The following is a 24,529-nucleotide window of genomic DNA, read 5'->3' on the forward strand; positions in this document are numbered from 1 at the left end:
CCAGGTAATGGGGAGCATACGTGCGCGCGCGTGGGTGTGTGGGCTACCCCCTAAGCAAAGCCATCCATACATCAGAATGATACACTATGGACAAAGTTTGTCACACCAAGCACTTGTTTATATATCATAGCACAAATAACCACTATATATATATGGTCTCACTGGTGTAATATCAGTTATATATACTCATGGTTCATCGAGACCCTACTGTACATTAAGTGTCCGTTGCACTATGGTGGGAAGGAAGGCGACCGCGCCAGGGCAGCACTCTCGGCCCCATAGGGGCGAGTCTCGAGACCACCTGTCAAATGGGCCTATCGACGCTGACCTTGGCTCGAGCCTCCTCCTCGACATCCACCACCGACCCAGCACAGCCAGGTCACCACTAAGCTTGGTGATCGCCGGTGAACACACAGAATATTACAATTTATGCCGTAAGGGATGAAGAAACCTTGGGTACTACTACTACTACTACTACTACTTTGCTGTTACTCGGAATCGAGTATGACGATCATCCAGCTATGATAAAATGATATGAGTTATTAAGGATGTGTCACCTTCGTTGGTGAGGTCTAAAATTAACTAGAGAGGCCGATACGGGACCGGTAGGGTCGTCCACAGATGTTAAACGCGTGGAGAGTTACATCTAGTGCATGAGGGGCGGCGGCAGCGTGTTTCCGGTACTGGCGCTTGTCTGCCTCTGTATGCAATCGGGTTAACTCGAAAGTATAGACACCTTCTCGTGTGGTGCTCCTCCAAGCATTGCGGTGTGGAGTTATCGTCTCCCAGGTGAGGGGGTCGATTTGGCACTTTTTCAGATTTGTCTTAAGACTATCCTTATACCTTTTCAGTTGCCCGCCAGCGTTGCTTACTATTCGTTAGGTGATTGTAAAGTAGCTGCTTTGGCAGTCTACTGTCAATCATGTGGGTAACATGGCCAGTCCAGCGTAGTTGCTCATGGACAATGGTAGCCTCGATGCTCCTACAGTTGGTGTTAGCAAGAATACTGGCATTTGTTCTCTTGTCTTCCCAGCGTTTTCGGAGGATGGAATGTAGTGTAGTGGGTACTCTCTCCTACAACTTCTCTCCCGTCTTCGCCTCATCCAATCAGCAGTGAGTTCCATACCACAGCCTCCGCTTCTGAACCACTTGCTGATGCTGACTGGCCACCTGCCGTCCTCTCCTCAGCCAATCAGTAGCAAGTTCCAGAACACAGCTCCTGCCCCCGAGTAGCTCACAGATTGGCCAAATACTGCCTTCACCTCAGCCAAACAGCAGCGCCTTTCATCTTGCATCTCTGGACCTCGAGTAGGCAGAATACTATAAATACCCCCTCAAGAGCCAGAACTGTGAACAAAAGTAGCAAGTTGGATCCTACACCTCTTCTTATAAATTAAATTTCCCTACTATAAACAAAACTCTTCAATTCTCTAAAACAGAAAAGTTTCATTGAAAAGATGAGTGACCAAAGGATACTATCCGGCCCTCCAACACTTGTCTTCTTGCCCTTCCTTCCCTCTTATTAAAACAAAAGATACGTTTCTCAGCCAGCTTCACAAGAACCTGGCTAGAGGTCGTCACCCCTTCCTTGGAACAATGGCTACTGCGAAAATAAACATATTTTAACTAAATGAAAAGACTTGAGAGCTAGAACCTAATCACGCAAGATGTAAGTTCAAATATAATTATTATAACCTCAGCATATCTGGTTGAGCCCGGATACTGTCAATCTCTTACTTTCCTTCAAATTTCCTCCTCTTTTCCTTGATCATAAACCAATCCTCTCTCTCCCCCAAATTGCCTCCAAAGTACTTCCAATCCTAATCCCGGCCCTCCCACTCAGCATTATAAGCAATAGCCCTCTCTCTACCTTATCGACAGATGGCAAGTCAAGTCAACTACTGTATGATTTTGGATTGAGCGAATGATCAAGACTGACGTGATTGGGATAGCGACTAAGAGTGATCGGGCCTCTCTCCATACCCCTCACCGCCAAAGCAGCCAGTCAGCCTTGTTTTTACTGTTGACGACCAGACCACAAATCGACCTCTCTGACTACCACTGGACGTGCCAGGAATCCTGTTTGGGGCGACGCCCTTTGTGGGCCTCCACCTTTGGAAAACGACGACCGTCACCGGACTACCTCACGAGCGTTCAGGATTGTCAACCCTAGCTAGTCCTCCCCACGGGCAGAGTGAGTGACCCACACTCCCGCTGGAGGTCGGCTATTGGTTGGCAGTACTGACGTGGTTTGGTGTCTTTCTCTCTTACTAAAATCCTCCCTTGCTTACCCTGGCCGAGGCACCTGCTTTAATTAAGTGTTCGTGCTAGAGCCCCTCCAGTGGCGCACACCTCACAGTTGAGTGGGATTGTGTGTGTTCATTGGGGGTCAGGACAAACAGGCCGATCACATAGTGACGACTGTGGTCGTGCAGTCACTCCACTGTGCGGGGGTTGTCTCTTTTAAAATCAAAGAAGGGCCTCCAATAACAAATTAAGTGACACTGATCATTACAAGGTAATGGTGAGCATGCTAAATGCTCACCTTTATACAATCATAGCCCCAGGACCATATGCCGGTGAACTCAATAGGATGCTTGAAATAAACAACATGCCACAAATGAACTTCCCTGAAAACCCAAACTCAGCAAACTTGTTACACGCCGCTATAAGGGCCTGCGCCTCTTATAACAACTTTTACTTTAATACTTCAACCTTTGGTTGCGTGACGGAAGGTAGGCGAGAACAACGATGAATATTATAGGTGAATAATGGCCCCACATACAAATACAATATTTATTCAGACACAAAAATGGATGTAGGAAAAGTTATATGCACCAAAAGACGAACTCCTGGTACTATGCCCTCAGGCTCAAATTACTCGCACCACGACTGGGTGTACACACACATTAATACACATAAACTCTACAGCACTTTAGCGCCATGAAAACCAGTGTCACTTGTCAGCACAACACTCAACACCCCAGGAGTGATACTCAAGCGACCGCCATGGGGGTCTCATCACCACGTGGCACCTTCCAACGAACTCTGAACTAAGCACTCATCCACCAATGAGGGGGGCTGGTAGGTGTTTATGGCTTGATGATCTGGGGTCACCTCATGGGCCGAGCGTAGGGTCAGACTGGCCAGCTATGGGGCCCATAATCAGTGCCGGATTAAGACTTTCGTAGGCCTTAGGCACCTCCAAGATATGGGGCCCCATTTGACAGCATATTCACTAATAACACAACCTAGTACCTAATTATAAAATGTGATGTCGAAAGAATAAGATTCAGTGATGTTTGCCATGAATTGAGTAAAAGAAAATGGGTTAGATCAGCTGTTCTTGTACAGTACAGAAATAGTTTGTTTACAAGAAGCACAGCTAGCTGGTGGAACACTAATAGGATTAAGTAATAAATTAATGGAAAAAAGTACCTCAGTATCAATTTAATAATAACCTGTAGAAAAAGGGGAAGAAAAGTTCTCGTTTTATTTTTCGTAGGCCCCCAATATCTCGTAGGCTCTAGGCACTGTGCCTACTGTGTCTAATGGATAATCCGGGCCTGCCCATAATTATGTGGTCGTTGAGCTTCTGACGGTCGGGATTCACGGAGATAACAGATCCTACCAGTGGCGTAGCTAGAGTGTGTGCCGCCCGGGGCTACTTGAGTTGCCGCCCCGTGCCCCACAAAACACATATTGCACAGTGACTCACTCTTATATATATATATATATATATATATATATATATATATATATATATATATATATATATATATATATATATATATATATATAATTAAATAGTTTGTGTACCATTATAATATTACTGTACTTTCACATACTCAAATATAGTATGCTTTAAATACACCCCAAACATACTTAAACTTTATAAGTAACAGTTAAACAAAAAGCAAAAACGACATATAGGATAGGGAAAAAAGTAAAAAAGTGTAAAAAATTAGGACCATCTTTATTTCTGAAATGAAAACTACAACTTTCTACAAAGTAACTTTTCTTGTTTTTTTGTTGGCAAATTCTTCAATGACATTGTCAAAAACTATTTCATCTGTCAATTGTCGCTCTATAGACAGTATGGCAAGATTTCTCAACCACAAAGTGCTCATAGTAGATCTTAAGTAATTCTTGATCAGTTTTAGTTTCGAAAAACTCCTCTCACAGGGGGCTTTTGTCTGGGTGGCTTTCGTCTGGGGGGCTTTTGTCTAGGTGGCTTTTGTCGGGGGGGCTTTTGTCTGTACCCCAGTGAGGATAGTGTCTTAGTATAAAATAGCAATGCTGTGAAACAAAATCTTAATATTTAGTGTCAGTACCGCAGCAAAAGTCACATCAATATTTTTTAACCAATACTTTAATATTTCTTACCTTATAGTATTATGTCTTCCAACGAAGTAAATAACTGGATCGAAAACACAAGAGAACTTAAAAGTCGTCTAGCCTCCCCTCGTCTTGTCACGATGGAGACTTGTGCAGAACTGAAGTGAATTGCTTGTAACTGGTGGATTGGTCGGCTGTACATGAACTGATATGACCCGAGACTGCATGGTTTTGCAGCTACTGGAGACGTTAATCCTTCCCTTTGTATCGGCGGCAAGTTAATCCTCGTCGTGTCTGACCTAACACCTGACCCACACCACATGAGCTCACTGGCGTACTTGTTTGAAGTTGTTTCCTTAATCCTCAACAGGTTACAGGTTGTGTGTGTGGCGGGGGGCCTCATAGCAAGGGTGTAGCTCATGACGTGGCCGTGATGATGTGGGTCAGGTGTTAGGTCAGACACGACAAGGATTAACTTGCCGCCGATACAAAGGGATGGATTAACGTCTCCAGTAGCTGCAGATATGGGTGATGAGCAGACCCAAAAGTGCCGCCCGGGGCGGACCGCCCCCCCCTAGCTACGCTAGTGGATCCTACTGGACCTCAGACATCTCCCCAGACTAGTGGATGCAACATCCACGCTACAGACACGGCCTAGGCTGCGATAGAGACCTGTGTGGGTGAGGAACGAGGCACTTATTGAATGGTGATAATGACATCACGTTTCAATGAGACGTTAAGGACGTTAACAATACTTCACCAAAGCACATCAACTACGTTACTGTAACACTTGCACAGTCACTTAAAATGGCGAATTACAACACGGAGTGGAATGACCTACCTGTGTGGGTGAGGAACGAGGCACTTACTGACCGTTGATGCCCTACTCTCATCCCACGCTTGGTCACGGATTCCACCTCATTAACTATTTCACTGTATTATGTTACTGTACACTCTGACGTTTGAAACTGAGACTACAACCTCAGTTTCATTCGCTAATATTCTCTTCACAAACAATGCTCTGACTGAGCTATCAAAGGCAAGAATTAAATTGAGCACAAAAGGACGTGGATGGTAATCCCAGTAAGCAAGTTCCAACGCAGCCTGCCGAGACAAGAGACGCTGGTCTAAAGTTCCTATCAGGAATTAACTAATTCCATAGTTAATCTCCTTACAACAATTTCACTATGAATATCAGGATCTCTGATTATTCATAGGTGAAGAAAGAGGTTTACAGGGGCTCGGTAAGAAAAGGAGTTTACAAACTCGGTCCAGGACAATGACGACATCTCGATGACGTCATCAAAACAGAAACGGAGGACGTTTCCACTGGGGGACTCAGAAGGTTTTGTGGACGTGTAAGCGTAATATGAATCCTTAGGGTTTTCAAGCTAGCCGTCATTACGATCATGACACCGCCAGCACCCCAGAGCTTACAAAACACTTCAAACAACGATTAACCACGCCCAAGGACACATCACCAACAGACCAGGATAACATGCCAGAAAAAGCGGAACGACCTGGAGATTTGACTGAGAAGGCGAGACCCAGACTGACTCAAGGAACGGGAGCGAAAAGGAAATCAGCGGCCAAGAACAATGAAAATTAAATGGAAATCGACTTCCCAACAACAACTGCCCTCCCCCCTTCCCACCAGTGCCTGAAGAAGCAGCAGATATAGGACTAAGGTTTTATCAAACCACAAGAATACCATACCCACCACACAGAAAACCAACTGGAAAATTAATCAAAGACTTAGTAACGACTAACGATATAGTATGGTGTAATGACCACGGTCATACACGTCAGTTAACGTAAAATTAGCCGATTCATATTACGCTCCAGCTAAAACATGTAGCTATGCTTTCTTAGTGAAGTTTCCCATCTGACCAGTCCGTTTTCTCAGCGCTTCAGGACGCCTGAGTCTGACGTTTTCTGTCAATCTTGAATGTACCCGAGACTTCATTATTCCTTTGTAATGACAGAATTTGAAATTGCAACTGTGGTTGCAATTGGTGAGGCAACCTAGATATGTCTGTTTACAGTTGGAACATTCAAGATTCATTGTTAGTAAAACTTGTCAAGTAAGTGAGTGTCGAGTTTGCCAGCTAGAGTGGCATATTTTATGTCGTTCGTGGGAGTATCCTGAATTTCCGATCGCTACTGAAGTCAGATTATTTTGTTGCCCAACCATCAGAGAATCTGATGGTTGTAGTTTAGTCAGTTGTATATTTAAGAAAGTCATTAATCTCCTGAACTTCTGTCAACCTGTATAATCTTCAAGATCTAACGTCTTCCCGTGAATAGCTCTTTGTTCGCAGCAGCCCTGAGCTCGCAGAATTGATGTTATCAACGTGTATACTCCACTTTTTCCTGGCAAGCTCAACCTCTGATGAGATTATATGAATAGACATAGTAAATTACCCTGATCAGGAACACTGGAGTTCATAACTAAGTATACGGTGATCCAAAATGGTAGAGAAGGTCTGGTGTTGGTGATATCAACCTTTCTGGTATGAATGACTGGGTTTATACTGCCAGACTGGGGGTCACTAATTCTAAGGGTAAATACTTAACTCTAATCTTAATTTCTAAGGGTCGCTGCCACCAGACCCCCTCTGGACAGCATGTAGCTCGATAGGTAGCGTGCAGAGTGGACTAGGCCTTGGGTTAGGTTTTTCATTGACCAGATCGATAAGGAGAAAGAAGGGTGAAACCATAACATGTCTTAATTAATTTATTCCTTATAAAGCATACTGGTAAAAAAAATACAAATGAATTGGCCTTCCTCAGAAGAACAACGAAAATGTTGGTTACCCAGATGGGCACCAGACATCTTACATTAATGGCGTGTCATCCACATACTTATTGCATAACAATCTGTGACCTCCTTACCTCGGTCATTCCTTCTTACACTACCCCTTAACACATCAGACTGCTCCACCTTTATGGAGTATAGCACCGTCGGTTATCATACATAGTAGCACCATCTCAACACACCTGTTACACTCCACACCTGCAGGTATGGGACTCCTTGTAATTTTTAGGTATACATAACAGGCACCGTCCTCGGTGGGTAAAGACGAGGGCTTGTGGGTTACGAGTTGTTTGGTTCACACTCAGGATGGGATGGAGAAAGGAAACTCACAATGTGCTCTCTGTATACATGTTGTATTGGATGTACAATGCAGCTTGGTGCTGGGAAGTGGCAGCGTGGTTACAAGCGTTGAGTAGAGAGCTGGTTGGTGAGGGTGCTCAGAGGAGGACTAGCTTGTGGGTCGCCATGCTCGCCGGCGGGAGCGAGGGCCGCCAGGCAGGAGGAGGAGGTGTTGCTGGCTGGTTGGTGTAGGTCGAAAGAGCGGTAGGTCACCACGAGGTCAGGTCTTATATAGCGGAGGTAGGCGTGGCTTAAAAGTTGACCTCCGTCATGTAAGGCGGCGCTGGTTGATCTAGACCACGTGGCATACACTGGGGAATTCACGAGTTCGGCTACTCAGCGACAAAAGCGTTTGTAGGGGAGGGATCCACTACAGGCTTCACCAAGAGACATACCAGTACTATTTCTACGTCTGGTATTATAGGTCGCTCCAAGTGACGACCGCGGAGTTTCTCACGGTCTCCTTATTTGTTACTACTCATTTGGAGTGGTGTGCTGGGAATCCACAGGTTCACATTGGATTGGCATAGCTGGGAGTAGTCACCACCTGGTGGGACGCTCACAGGGATAATGGCTGCCGCGCAGCAAGGCACTCCGACCGCATGGGACCTGAGGTGACGGTAGAACGGAGGGTACTGAGAAATAATGCCTAACGGGCGGTTATCACACACCCTAACACATTACTATTACACTTATACATCAGGCAAAGCTTTAAACTGTATTAACTTCTATATAAGCCTTAATTATAGGGCGGGATATAGCCCAATAGGACACTGACTTGAGGTGACGGTAGAACGGAGGGTACTGAGGGCAGTGCCCCGCCGCTCGTCACTGCATAGGCCTACAGTTTCCAATCTTTAATTTTTACTTTTATTTCTTATGGTTCTCACCTGAACACTTTTCGGTATATTGTCACTCATGCCTTATAAACACATATTTTAAACCTAAATTACACACTAAGGTAAGGTTCTCGTTTGCTAATTCGTGGGTAAATTCATTGGGTTATAATATCGACGCGGCACACTCGAAGCGGGTACACAGGACGCTCCCTAAAACAAAGGCCGAATGTTCATGGCGTGGGTGTATCCACTTCACTTAAAACTGTAATTTGGGATCCTCGTCTCACACATTGCACTATTTGAACACAGACATAAGATTCTCTGATCACTGTACATGTCGTGGGTATATGTCACGTGAGGATACGAGGTGTATTAAGTTCACACCGACGCATACAAGATATTTCCTTTCAAGTATAGTTTCTGGGTCACTTCCAACACCTCACATAGTTTTGATACATTTATCCTTTTTCCAGATCATTGTTCTCATGTATTATCATATGATATCTGTGGAAGTTATGGTCGCTACACGTTCACAGACGTAAATAGTATGACCTTCAAACCATGATCCACACTTAGTCCTACAGTACACTAGTCCGGCTCAACTGGACTTTCCCAATCATCTTATGGATACCCTGAGTTCTCCTTAATGCTATGAATATATACAATTAATATTATATAACCGTACCTGGGCCCAACACAACACATGATTCAGTAATATTGAGTAGGTGAGTTATCCTTCATCAATGTTTCCCGTTTTCTGAGATTCTACAAGCGCGGTGGATTTGAATGTTATGTAGCGTAATATGAATTAAATGGGCTTTTAGGAATGACAATGATGTGCGCAGTACAGGCTAGAGTTGCCCCGTGGGTGCACGTATATACCTCTACACGAGGGAGAATCACACATTCGTGACGCTTCCTCAACGTATCTCCAGTATGTTAACCAGTGTTCCACGCCGCCAGATTAATTAAGTTTAACTTAGTCAATTTTGTGAATATCAGTGTTCATGTTGTAACAGTGAAATTATCAATTATCCAGATAAAGGATTAATATAAAGTAAGAGTCGTCTGAACCGTTGCCAGACGTATGTTTTGTATAGTTGAAGTTAAATATTGACGCATTCGTGACTCTTCCTCAACGTATCTCCAGGCCAGTGTGTTGAGCTGAATACACATTGGCTACCGTGGGTAGCCGGGTTGGACGATGCCGTTAATTCGACAGGATTAAACTGTGAAGTCCTGCAAATCAGGCCCCAGCTCCCTTGGCGAGTGTCGGTCTACAACCAACCCCCTAACAGCGATCTTCATTTGTTATGGAGACACCCGGGATATATACCCTGGGGCACTCCTCACAGTTACATGGGCCTAAGTATTATTGTATCTTGATTGAGGGATTAACTAACAGAAATATGGACATCCCAGGTTAAGTAGTGAACCCATAAATGTTGATACTACCAGAAAATATGTTATGTGAGTTGAGTACATGAACTGAAGGAAAAGTATCATGTTCACGCAGATAGAACGTGATGTTATAAGTTGATTTGGGATAGTGTCAAGTGTGTCATATTATCCACTTCCAGTAACAGTGGAATAATTTATTGATTGTTAAATGTTGTAACCAAGAATTGAAGACGTAGTTTGTTACTTATAAAAGTAAGACCTGCGGGTCCAGTGTTATCTGACAGTGTGTGATAATTTCTAAGTCTTACTTGTCAAAGAAATAATACAACAGTTGTCTAATGAAGTAATGAGTAATAGTTGTTGAATGGTATAATAAGTACTTGGAGTTGTTTAATGATATAATAAGTACTTGTGGATCTATTTTAGCAATGATACAGTAAGACCTGAGTGTCCAGTTTTGTCTGGGTGAATTGAAGTAGCATCTCATTCACTCACTGCGTTAATAAATATTGAATTAGTAATCTACAAGTATCACCTCTCTACTCCTTCTAATCATTGGTTCTGTAGGTTATGTATCTAAGCTACTGTGCCGAGTAACAACCTTGTATATGAGCTACTGTGCCGAGTAGCATCTATGTATGTAATTACGTGGCAACAACGCACATGTTATGTGGCAACATTGCTCCGAGGCTGCCATATGGCAATGCAGCCTCAGTCTGACTCCGTGGGTCGTGCATGGTACACGCTAGTCACTACTTGTATTTCTCCTATCCGTTAATAAATGGACTTCAGTGTTACCCGGTGTTTCCCTACCCATCACTGCCTTCTTCAGGGAACACTTGGAACCTTCATGGCGCAGTGAGTAGGATTTGTGGACTTACAAGTGTCGTGAACAATGCCGACGGTTACATCTGCCGGTGATGTGCGCGTCGACTCTAGTGTGTTGTGTTGTGTTGCGTTGTGTTTCACCGCGACGTGCAGTGTTGCCCCGTCACAGTGCGTTTTAGTGACGGTGGCATTGTTAGTGTCAGTGTATTAGTGTGTCTAGAGCTGAGAGTTGAGCATTGGCCTGTTTTTTGTGGTACCCACGGAGCACGCAGGCGTACACCCTTCTCATGTGACATCCGGGGAGACACTAACGTTCTTACCTCCGCGGCCGTCCACCCGGGAAGAGCATTAAGGCCACAACGATTTGCTCTCTCAGACACACACACACACACACACACACACACACACGCGCACACACACACACACACACACACACACACACACGCACGCACGCACGCACGCACTCACGGACTGAACAGTGGACTCTATGCGCTGTTTATGTCATATATATGTGGTTCGAGCTGATGAGGCGCCACTTTATATACTAAACAGCTCAGTTCAAGCATACTAAGATGGGCGGTAAGAAGGGACAACGTCAAGATGGGAGACACGATTCCCCACCTTCCCCTTTACCGGGAGCAGATGGAGCTGCTGCTCCCACTGCCTCTCATTCCCCACCTCCAGCGGCGGACATTGCCACAATTCTGAGGTGGATGGACGACAGGGACGAGAGACGCTGAGAGGTGGAATTTCAGAGGGAGGAGATACGAAGGGAGGAGGAAAAGGTGCGCTTTGATGCAATATTGGCGACCCTGGCGCAAACTCACCCTCCCTCACTCGCAGGTGCCCTGCACCAAGGCGCCAGTACCCTCCCTTCTCCACCATACCAGCGTCCTCCAGGTACTCTTGCTACTCCAACAGCTCCCAAGGCATCTGTTCAACCCCCACCCGCCCTCTCACCAGACATCACGTTTCAGCTTTTTTGTGAGTGGAGGCGGCGGTGGATAGATTACTCCACGATGGTGGACCTTGATAGCATGCCTCCAAACAAACAGTTCATCCAACTGTGGATGTGTTTGTCGCTGGAGACCCAGAGAGTTTTGGAGCACACGTTACAAGTGCCTCCCGATTCTACGTTTTCAGTGACGGATGTGCTCAACCTTTTACAGGAGCACGTTAAAGATTGGAATAACGAGGCTTTGCGTCGCCGCGCCTTAACCAGCTGCAAGCAGGCGGAGAATGAATCCTTTGATGATTTTTTTGTAAGTTTAAAGAGTTTGTCGGAGGAGATCGACGTCTGCAAGGCGCACAGCCAGGAATGTGAGGAACTCTGGATCAAGCACGGGATCTTGACAGGTGTCAGGCAAGAAGAGTTGGTGCAGCGACTCATCCCCCTGGACGCTTCCTCCACACTCCAGGTGGTAGTTACTGAATGTCGGTCATACGAAGCCACCAAGTCCGCAACCTCTGCCTTACAGGCCCCACCTGCTGTGAGAGCTATCTCACAGTACAAGAAGGGTAAGAAGGCGGCCAACAACGTGAAGGCTGCCGCACGTTCTTCCACGCCCCCGCCTAATGCTTCCTGTGGCAGCTGTGGAAAGCAGCATGGCCCCAAGACATGCCCGGCCGCCGACGCACTGTGTCGTGGATGTGACCGTAAGGGCCACTGGTCTAACACAGACAGGTGCCCTGCACGAGGCCACAAGTGTCAGGCCTGCGGTCGCTATGGAGACTACGACAAGTGCTGCCGCCAACCCAAGCCCAAATGCCCGAGACGAGGAGGAAAGCAGCGCACTTCCCTCAGGGTGGTTCGCACGCAGCCCCCTTCAGATGGCCCACGCAGCCCCAAACAGCAGCTGAGTCACATTAAGGAGGGTGGAATCGACCACATGCCCCAGGGCTACCCCTTCCCCTACCATCCGCATCGCCGTCACACACGGTGATGTGTCGGGTCACATCGAGGTGATACCGGACACCGGCGCTGATACTGCGGTGATAGGCCTGAAGCACCTCCAGAAACTGGGCCTCACCAAATGCGACCTGGGACCACCGCCACAGCTGCTGTACTACAATGCGGACGGTTCCCAGATGCCGGGAGCTGTGGGCTCCTTCAAGTGGAGATCACCTACGGCGACAGGTTGTGTCAGCCTACTCTCGCTACACCCTTGTTGTCGTGGGAGCACTGCAAGGAGTTAGGCGTGGTGCCCAGAGACATTCCCGAGCATATCCCAGCTGCTTGGTACACCGCCAGCAGGGTGCGTGAGTCAACGAGCGACGCGCCTGGCGCTGCCGCACAGAGCTGCCCAGAACCTGCGTCCACTCCCGCCCCGCCTCCACCCAAGCCACGGCTGCTTCCTCTTCACAGCGAGACGTCTCCTTCAGCTGCAAGGGCCTATGAGGATACACCTGCGGGAAGATGCGCAGCCGTTTGCCATACACACTCCCCGGTTGATCCCTCTCGCCTTCAGGGATTCAGTCAAGAAGGAAATGGATTCCATGGTGGCCCAGGGTGTCATCGTACCTGTTGGTGACGACCCGTCCCCTTGGTGCCACCCTCTAGTCACTGTGGCTAAGACTAACGGTGGAGTGTGGATTACTACCGACTTGTTTAAGCTTAACAGCCAGGTGTCCCGTCCCGCCCACCCTTCACCCACACCTTTTGCAGCTATACGGAGTGTGGACCCGAAGGTACGGCACTTTTCGACAATGGACGCCCTCTGTGGTTACTGGCAGATCCCACTGAAGAAGGAGGATCAGCCACTGACCACTTTCATCACGCCTTACGGACGCTTCTGCTACTGCCGTGGCCCTATGGGATTCGCTGCTATGGGGGACGCCTTCTGTCTCCGAGGTGACATGGCACTTCAAGGCGTGACCAACTGCGTGAAGGTAGTGGATGACGTCCTCCTCTACGATGAGGACTACCTGACGCATCTTCGCCGCATCGACGCGGTACTGACCAGGTGTAGGACGCACGGCATCACTCTGAATGCCGACAAGTTCGTCTTGGCCGCACCTGCAGTGTCTTTCTGCGGCTACCGACTCTCAACAGATGACATTGCTGCCGACCCGGAGAAAGTTCGCGCCATAGCGAACTTTGCCAAACCTGCCAATCTTACGGATCTCAGGTCTTTCTTGGCAGAATTTTCTCCTGACGTCTCTGCCGCTGCCGGGCTTCTCCGCCCCCTCATGAGCCTGAAGAGGACTTTCACGTGGACCCCTGACCACGACCTCGCCTTTCATAAGGTGAAGGAGGCCCTGTCAAGTCCACCTATCCTCGCTACTTTCGACCCAGCACTCCCCACCGTCCTCCAGACAGACACCTCGCGCCTGTATGGGGTTGGTTACGCCCTTCTCCAGGATCACGGTGGAGGAAAGTACCGGCTCGTACAGTGTGGCTCTCGCATCCTCACCCATGCTGAGTCTCGCTACGCTACCATCCGAGCTGGAGCTGCTGGCAGTGGTATGGGCCTTATCGAAGTGCAAGTTTTACTTGATTGGCCTACAGTACTTCGACCTCATCACAGACCACAGGCACTTGGTCCCCATTCTTAACCACTATTCGCTGGACACCATCGAGAATCCCCGTCTCCAGCGCCGGAATGAGAAGATTTTGGCCTTCGTCTTCACCGCGGCTTGGCGCGTAGGTAAGGAGTTATGCATCCCGGATGCCCTCTCCCGCTCCCCGGTCAGCCGCCCGACACCTGAAGACGAGATGCTCAGCACCGAGGCCGGTTTCTCCGTCAGCAACATCGTCACTTTGCAGGCCGTACAGTCCCTCGCCAGCACTTAGGCCTCAGTGTCGCCACCCGACAGCGATCTGGCCCTTGAGGAACTACGGACCGCGGCACAAGACGACCCCTCCTACACTCAGTTCTTGGAGAGTGTGAGGACTGGGTTCCCTCGCGACCGTTTTGACCTCCACAACGCCCTACGCCCGTATTGGAAGATACGTGAGGACCTTTACGCAGATGGGGACCTCGTCCTGTACGGTGCCCGTGTGGTCGTCCCTGCAGCTCTCCGTCGTTGCGTTCTGGCCCGCTTACACGACAGCCATCGCGGAGCAGAGGCCACCAAGCGCCGCGCAAGGCAGGCTGTGCACTGGCTCGGCATTGATGCGGATATCGTCAATGCGGTCCGTTCCTGTGAGCCGTGCCAGATCATGCAACCCAGTCAATAGCAAGAGCCCCTCTTGTGCGACGACGAACCCACCAGGCCCTTCGAGTCCGTGTCGGCTGATTTCTTCAGCACAGTTGGGAAACATTTCCTAGTTGCCGCCGACCGACTCTCTGGCTGGCCTGTGGTGGTAATCTGTGGCTCGGACACGACGTCCGCGGCAACCATTCGCCACTTCCGGCACCTCTTTCGTGACCTGGGCGTCCCTGTACGTCTGCGGACGGACGGTGGGTCACAGTTCACCAGCCGGGACTTCACAGGATTCCTGGAGCGTTGGGGAGTCCGCCACATCGTGTCAACACTCCACTACCCACAGTCAAACGGCCACGCTGAGGCTGCGGTCAAGACAGTCAAGCACCTCATCCTCAAGGTGGCCCCTTCAGGCAACATAGACTGTAAGGCGTTTGACAAAGGACTCCTGGAGTTACGTAATACTCCCACGCACACAGGGCGCTTCCCTGCCCAGTTCCTGTATGGTCACCCTCTCCGCTCTTGCGTTCCTGCACATGCTAAGGCCTTTGCAAAGGAGTGGCAGACCAGAGCCGAGAGCTGCGACCGCCACGCTGCTACACGTGCCCAGGACACCAAGGCTTGGTATGACGACCGTGCCCGCCCTCTTCAGCCGCTGGAGATTGGTGCCCTTGTTCACGTCCAGGACCCGACGACGACACGTTGGGACAAGGTGGGCATAGTGATGGGCGTCGGCCGGTCGTGGGACTACAAGGTCAGGATGCCGAGCGGCCGTGTCTGGTGGAGGAACCGCAGCTTCCTCCGGCCAGTCCCACCCCCTGCTGCTGGCTCCCTGACCGAGGACGAGTCCCCTACACCTCACGAGTATACGCCCCACAGTGCACCTCGATGCTCGGAGCGACTTAGGACTAAGAAGTCTGCTCAAGACAAAGACTATGAGCGTGAGGGGGGGAGGGAGATTTAGGTTATGTATCTAAGCTACTGTGCCGAGTAGCATCTTGTATATAAGCTACTGTGTCGAGTAGCATCTATGTATGTAATTACGTGGCAACAACGCACGTGTTATGTCGCAACATTGCCCCGAGGCTGCCATATGACAATGGAGCCTCAGTCTGTCTCCATGGGTCGTGCATGGAACACACTCGTCACTACTTGTATTTCTCCTATCCGTTAATAAATGGACTTCAGTGTTACCCGGTGTTTCCCTACCCATCACTGCCGTCTTCAGGGAACACTTGGAACCTTCAGGTTCCCAGAAAATAAGACTTACTCATGTGCCTAGAAGCTCGCTACCTAACTGTTAACTAAGATATGTTATATTCTAATAAAATTGTGGGTGGTGGCAGGCTACCGTTGTAAGTTAAATAAGTGTGGTAATAAGTAAGACATGGTTCCCAGATTAATCCATGGTTTAGAATATAACTAGAACAAAATATATGGAAGAGAATATAATATATATGAAAGAAAATGAAAAGGAAGAACATTGACTTAGAAAATATAAGCAGAGAAACATATGAATTACTTATATAAGAATATATAAGAATATAAGGTATATATCTAAATAAAGAATTGAAGAAGGATAACTCTATAAAACAGGATACTCATTGAAAAGAAGGCTACAAAGAACATATAAATATAGGAATAAATAAGAAAACTAACAGAAAAGAATAGCTGGAAGATAAAATTTGCAGTAAGAACTCGGCCCAGTACAAATAGTGGCAGCTTAGATGGAATATTAAAGTGAAAGAATCTGCGCCACTACAAATGATGGCAGATTAGGTTGGATATAAAATGAGAAGAACTCGGCCCGTTACAATGGCAATAAACAGACGAACGGTATGACAAAGAAACGGTATGGAACATGATTAGAAAAGGCAAAATATAGTTCGGCACAAAAGATTTTATTGTAATCACGGCAGCTGAACTCAAAAGGAATCATTGGAACTCAACGAAATGAGATCACCCCCTCAACTTCAACCCTCCAAGAAAAATAAATAATGGACCATCTCTAACTGAAAACACTTAAAATCCTACAACACAATGTCAGTGATTGGCACATATGCAAAACATCGCTTTGTAACATATACAATGAAAACAAACCAGATATAATACTAATAAGTGCACATGGCGAACCCGAGAACAACAAAATCATAATATTTAATTACGACACCCACCAATCGAACAAAAGTGGAGAAAAACATGACGGAGTTGCCGTAGCGGTGAAAAGGGTATCAAACACATACTAATAGACAACTTTAACAGCGAATTCCTTGCCATTAAAGTACAGACAACACAGGGCGAAATAATAATCGCAACAACATACCGACCCCCAAGAAGACCATCCCTCCCTATAGAAGACCTACTGAAACTAACAAATTATAATATCCCAATGTACATCCTGGGAGATTTCAATGCAAGACACCACATTTTTAGCAACGGCAACAATAACCAGATAGGTACAGCATTTGAACGTATAATCAACACTGGCAGACTACTTCACCTGGGCCCGCACTTCACCACCTGGATGGGATCAAACGGCGTTTCAACACCCGACAAAATCTTCTGCAACAACAAAGCATTACTTAACTACCACATAGAGCAAGGCCACATTGTAATGACCATGGTCATACACATCAGTTAACGTAAAATCAGACGATTCATATTACGCTCAATAGCCCACAAAACATGTAGCTATGCTCTCTGTATTTGAGTTCCCCATCTGAGGAATCCGTTTTCTCATCGCTTCAGGACGCTTGAGTTCTCCGATTTCTCTCAATCTTTGAGTGCACCAGAGACTTCATTATTCCTTAGTAATGACAGAATTTGAAATTTCAACTGTGGTTGCAACTGTTGAGGCAACTTAGATATGTCTGATTACAGATGGAATATTCAAGATCCATTGAGTAATGTTGAAAGCTTCAACTGTCCTTATTGTTAAAAAAATTGTCAAGTAAGTGAGTGTCGAGTCTGTCAGTACAAGTGGCATATTCTTATATCGTCCTTGGGGATAGCCATGCGTTCCAAGTGCTACTGAAGTTAGATTATTTTGATGCCCAAACATCAGAGAATCAGATGTTTGTAGTTTAGTTAGTGTCAGTTGTGTATTTTAGAAAGTCATTAATCTACTGAAAAGATTCTGTCACTCCAAGCGACCGATAATATTCACAATTTCCACCAGCCCAATTCAAACAAAAATTCCACCAAGGCTCCAGATGAGCAAAACAGACTAGATGAAATATTAGGATTTATTGGAAAACTACCCACATATAAACCTAAAAGATGCAACACTCGAGGAAATTGACGAGCAGATAGACAAGCTACACAACACAATAAAACAAGCAATCAACTAGACAACCCCAATAACGTCATACAAAACCCTCCCAAGTAACAAACCCAACGAAGAATTAAAGAGACTATAAGTACAATATACTAACATAAGGACATTTATAGAACAAACAGGGTCTACTAGAGGGCTACTCCGTAATATAAGAGGAATCCAACAAAGCCTACAAGAAGAGTACAGGCAAATTAACAATGAAAAATGGAACAATCTAATAAAAAACCTATACACCACAAAGGACTAAAAAAACTTCTGGCAAAAACATCAACAAACTACTTGGCACGAAAAAAGACAATAAACTACATTAAAGACCAAAACGGACAAAAACTCTATACAGACCATGAAAAAGAAGAGGCCTTCAGAAGAGAATGGAAGAAGATCTTCAGAATATCAGAAGAAGAAAATGAAAATTTTGACGAAGAACACGAAGAGTTAATTAAAGACTGGCTAAGAGAACAAAGCAATAGACTGATTCCCTACCACACAGGAAACCCAGAAAGACTAAGATCCAATAAATTCATAAATCACGATGAACTACTACACTGCCTACACAAATTTAAAGAAAAATCCCCTGGAATGAGCGGCATAACCCGAAACATGTTATTAAACCTGCCCAGAAGACCAATGAAAGCCCTGATAAATATTTACAACTCAACCTTATCCGCTGGTTACTCTCCCTATTCCCTCAAACGGGCAAAAATGATCTTCATTCCCGAAGAAGGAAAGGATCCAAAACAGATAATAAACTACAGACCTACAGTATATCCTTACTGGAAATAACCGGGAAACTCTTGGAACGCATACTAAATAACAGACTGGATAAGTTCCTGGCTAACCACAAACTCAACCCAAGACAACACGGCTTTAGAAGAGGTAGAGGAACCCAAAGAAAAATAGTAAGGAAAACAAGTAAACATAGTTTTAAGAGATGTAGCAAAGGCATTTGATAAAGTGTGTTGTGAGGGTGAGTGTTTTCCACCAACACCTACACCACCCTCATCTTACTTACTTCTCTTATCTTAGTTCTTACTCTTACTCGGTTCTGTCACCTATTCTTTTGGTAGCATGGTCATTCTTTTGGTAGCATGGTCATTCTTTTGGTAGCATGGTCATTCTTTTGGTAGCATGGTCGAGGGTCTAGGCACATGGGTATGGTAATTCTAGTATCAAGTCACTTGGACGGAAACAAAGGTAAAATACTGTGGGAGAAATGAATACACCTAAAGTACTCTAAGAACAAATTCATTAATATTAAATCAAAGGGAAAAAGATATATTATTAATCATATAACTACCAGGCTCAACTCCTGGGCTTATTGCAGACTCAGTACTTTCCTTTTTACTTATTTTCTTATTTACTTATTTTCTTGTTCCTTTACTCAACAGTAATTACTCAGATCTTACACTCTTACTGCACACAGCCTTACTGATGTTACATTACATGGCATAGCAGGACCAGTTCCTTGGCCCTACTCACAATACAAAGTACATGGCACTCCCTGTAGATTACTTTACTCAACATCCTCGTTAATAATTAATTTAGCAAATACAGGGGTCCACTACCCAACATGGGACAATTATTTCCAACTAATTATCCCTAACATACATCTTACAACACTCTCTGTTGACATATACTTCCAAGGAGCAACCCAGGGTAGAACACTGGGGCTCACGACCATTGTTGTGATCGGTAGTAGCCAGACACATGGCGAGTCTGGGGTCTGGCCCAACGAGGCAATGGAGCACATTAATCAGGCCGCCTCGGTGCCATCGTCTCATATATGGTCCCTGCTGGGTATCTACTACATCCGGGGCAGTTGTTGAGCGATGCAAGAATCACAATGGGATCTGGAGAAACGTTGGAAAGGCGTCAGGGGACGGACTGGGAAGCATGACAACACAAACAACTCTCTTGTCTAGACGACAGACATATTTAAGTTATTTTACTTCTCACACTGGGTGAATGACAATTCAACTGTTAAAGCATGAACACTGATGAACACTGATATTCATTACAATTGACTGAATTAACTGAATGGCTACACATAAACATATCCTGGAGAAACGTTGGAAAGGCGTCAGGGTGACGCTCTCCCTGCGCGATGGACGGGTATATATATATATATATCCCTGAGTTGCCAGTGATCGCTACTCACGCAATGACAGTAATTACAAACAACTCTGACTGTTACTCATTCAAAGATGACCCTCAGTTGACAAAGGTTTGGCGGATTACTTGAGTTGATTTACACAGACCAATTCAAGATTGAGCTTCCCAGGAGAAAGTGGAATAAACAACGCATTGATAACTGTCTTCACAAAGGCGGGGCAAACTAGGAGGGAAACACAAGTGTAGCGTCTATGGGGAAAAACCCGTCTTCTCAGGGGTCGCTAACTCACTCATGTTTTGCTGTCGTGGAGTTTAATAAGAATCATTAGTTAAATAGATCAGGAGTCAACGTGACCATGACAGTGTCACAACGGACTAGCATATAAAATACTAAAACTAGACCTACCTGCAGAAATAGAAAGAATCCTATGTGACTACCTCAAAAACAGGACAGCGCAGCTAGAAATTGGCAACCATTTAGGTCCACCCTTTGACCTAGAGAGCGGAGTGCCCCAGGGAGGCGTCCTATTCCCAACACTCTTCTCCATATATACGAGCAACTTACCTGAACCAACGCAACATAGCGAACACATTATCTTTGCAGATGGCATCACACAAATCATATCATATCCCGGAAAATCAGAAGCAATGATGGCACGCCATACGGCCTTAGCAATAAAAAACATAAATGACTACAAAAAGAAATGGAAAATACGGACAAACATCAACAAATTTAAAATCATACCAATTGCCAAGACAAAGGTCGAACCAGTAATAGTAGATGGAGAAATTTACCCGTACACCAACGAAGGCAGCATCCTGGGACTGAAACCCTCAACAAATGGTTACCAGAGCTTCATCAACGAAAAAGTCCACAAACTACGTAGCAAACTCTCAGAAATAAGAAGATTAAAAAACCTGAAAATAGCAAACAAAAGGAAATTATACACGGCACTAATAAGATCAGTAATGTGCTACCCGCCTGTACCAACCAACTCATTTAGTGCAACAAGAATCAAGAAACTTTAAACGGTACAAAATAAAAGCCTAAGATTCATATATAACATCAGTTACGAAGAACTCCATAGAAGAGCCAACATCAACGCAGTAAACGTAGACATCTACATTCAAGCCAAAAGAACATGGGAACAAGTACGAGAGTTTGACTGTAGCTAACTGGCTCGACAACGAACCAGTAAGAAGAGCAAGAGAAGAACACGCTTGGTTCACATTAAGCAGAATAAGAGTCAACAATCCACCACCAATACCAAAATACATAAAAAAATTATCAAATTTAATACAAAAACAAAAAAGAACTGTATAGCCAATAAATTCTGTACCTTCAAGTCAAGCTTCAATCTTTCAATTAAACCAAAAAGATAGGACCACCTCCTTGTGAACAAAAGTAGCAAGTTGGATCCTACACCTCTTCTTAGAAATTAAACCTCCCTACTATAAACAAAAAGCTTCAATTCTCTAAAGCAGAAAAATGTTTCATTAAAAAGATGAGAATGACCAAAGGACATTATCCTTCCACTCTTATTAAAACAAGAACCTGGCTAGAGGTCACCCCTGTAGTACCGTGGTAGTTATAATCTGGTCCTGCTGGTTATAATCAGGTCGCTGTTACATAATCATGGTCGTGGTTATTATAATCAGGCGGTCGTGGCTAAGAGTGAATCACAGTCGGCGCGTTACGCACTATGGTCGCCGGTTATAACTGTGAAATGTGGTTGTTATAGTAATCGGGCGGTCGTGGTTGTTATAATCATGGTTGTGGCGTGTTGCTGGGTACTTACGGTCAGTATGGTAAATCTCAGTTGTGTGTTGTTATAATCATGGCTGTGGTTACGCGAATCATGGTCGTGCGGTTGGCAATCATGGTCGCGTGGTTGTTAAGTAACTGGCGGTTGTGGGTGTTGGTAATCATGGTCGTGGTTGTTATAATCATAGTCGTGTTGTTATAATATGGTCGTGGTTATAACTGGCGGTCGTGGTTATAACTGGCGGTTGTGGTTGTTAATAATCATGGTCGTGGTTGTTATAATCATGGTCGGTTGTTATAATCATGGTTGTGGTTGTTATAACTATATTCTTGGCTTTACATCATGCGTCGTATGATATAATCATGGTGGTGGTTGTTATAATCATATTCGTGGCATTAATAACGCGGTCGTGAAGTTGTTAGTAAATTGGGCGGTCGTGGTTGTTATAATCATGGTCAGGTTGTTATAATCATGTGGTCAAAGTATAATCATATTCGTATTTAATAATCATGGTCGCGGGTTGTTATGATCATAGTCGAGGTGTTATAATCATAGTCGCGATATAACTGCGGTCGTGGTTGTTATAACTGGGCGGTCGTGGTTGCTATAATCATGGTCGGGTTATTATAATCATAGTCGGTTTGTTATAATCATGGTCGGGTTGTTATAATCATGGTCGTGCCATAATCATGGTCGTGTTGTTATAACTGGCGGTTTGCGGCTTTAATAATCGCGGTCGTGGTTGTTATAATATGAACGGGTTATAATCATAGTCGTGGTTGCTATAATCATGGTCGCTGTTGTTATAATCATAGTCGTGTTTGTTGCAATGATTGTCGTGGTTGTTATAATCATATGGTCGTGGTTGTTATAACTATGAGTCGGTTATGAATGGCGGGCCGGATTGTTGCGACCACAGTCGCGGGCGTTGTCATAATGTCAGCGGTTGTTATAATCGCGTCGGTTGTTATAATCATGGTCGCGGGTTGTTATAATCGCGGTCGTGGCTGTTATAATCATTGTCGGTAGTTATAATTCTGGTCCTGGTTGTTATAACTGGCGGTCGTTGTTGTTATAACCGCGGTCGGGTTATAATCGGGCGGTCGTGGTTGTTATAATCATAGTCGGCTGTTATAATCATGGTCGTGGTTGTTATAATCATAGTCGTGGTTGTTATAATCATGGTCGTGGTTGTTATAATCATGGTCGTGATGTTATAACGATGGTCGGGTGATAAAATCATAGTTGTGCTGTTATAATCATGGTCGTGGTTAAGTTTATAATCATAGTCGTGGCTTGTTTATAATCATATTGGTGTTATAATCATGGTCGGTTGTTATAATCATAGTCGTGGTTGTTATAATCATGGTCGTGTTATAATCATGGTCGTGGTTGTTATAATCATGGTCGGGTTGCTATAAATCATGGTCGTGGTTGTTATAATCATAGTCGGGTTGTTATAACCGGCTGCGTTATAACTGCGTCGGTTGTTATAATCATAGTCGTGGTTGTTATAATCATGGTCGTGGTTGTTATAATCATGGTCGTGGTTGTTATAATCATGGTCGGGTTGTTAATAATCGCGGTCGTGGTTGTTATAATCATGGTCGGTTGTTATAATCATGGTCGGTTGTTATAACTGGTTATTCGTGGCTTTAACAATCATGTAGTCGGTAGTTATAACCTTGGTCCTGGTTGTTATAATCATAGTCGGTTGTTAAAAATCATGGTCGGTTGTTATAATCATGGTCGGTTGTTATAATGATGGTCGTGGGTGATATAACTGGCGCTGTGGTTGTTATAATCATGGTCGCTGCTATAATCATGGTCGGCTATATAATCATAGTCGGTTGTTATAATCATGGTTGTGTGTTATAATCGGCGGTCGCTGTTATAATCATAGTCGTGGTTGTTATAATCATGGTCGTGGTTGTTATAATCATGGTCGTGGTTGTTATAATCTCATGGTCGTGGTTATTATAATCATGGTCATGGTTGTTATAATCATGTTCGGCTTTTACTAATCATGGTCGTGGTTGTTATAATCATGGTGGTGTGGTTGTTATAACCATATTCGTGGCATTAATAAATCATGGTCGTGGTTGTTATAATCATGGTCGGTTGTTATAATCATATTCGTGGCTTTACCAATCAGGTCGGTTGTTATGATCATAGTCGTAGGTGTTATAATATAGTCGGGTGATATAATCATAGTCGGTTGTTATAACTGGCGGTCGTGGTTAAGTATAATCATGGTCGGTTGTTATAATCATGGTGGTGGTTGTTATAATCATATTCGTATTTAATAATCATGGTCGGTTGCTATAATCTTGGTCGGTTGTTATAATCATGGTCGGTAGTTATAATCATATTCGTGGCTTTAATAATCATTTTCGAGGTTGTTATGATCATAGTCGTAGGTGTTATAATCATTGTCGTGATATAACTATAGTCGGGTTGTTATAATCACGGTCGGTTGCTATAACTGGGCGGCCTCGGCCATGGTAATCATAGTCGTGGTTGTTATAATCACATCGTGGTTGTTATAAATCATGGTCGTGGTTGTTATAATCATGGTCGTGGCTATTATAATCATATTTGTGGC

Source organism: Homarus americanus, unplaced genomic scaffold, assembly GCF_018991925.1.
Source record: "Homarus americanus isolate GMGI-L3 unplaced genomic scaffold, GMGI_Hamer_2.0 scaffold32583, whole genome shotgun sequence".
NCBI lineage: Eukaryota > Metazoa > Arthropoda > Malacostraca > Decapoda > Nephropidae > Homarus > Homarus americanus.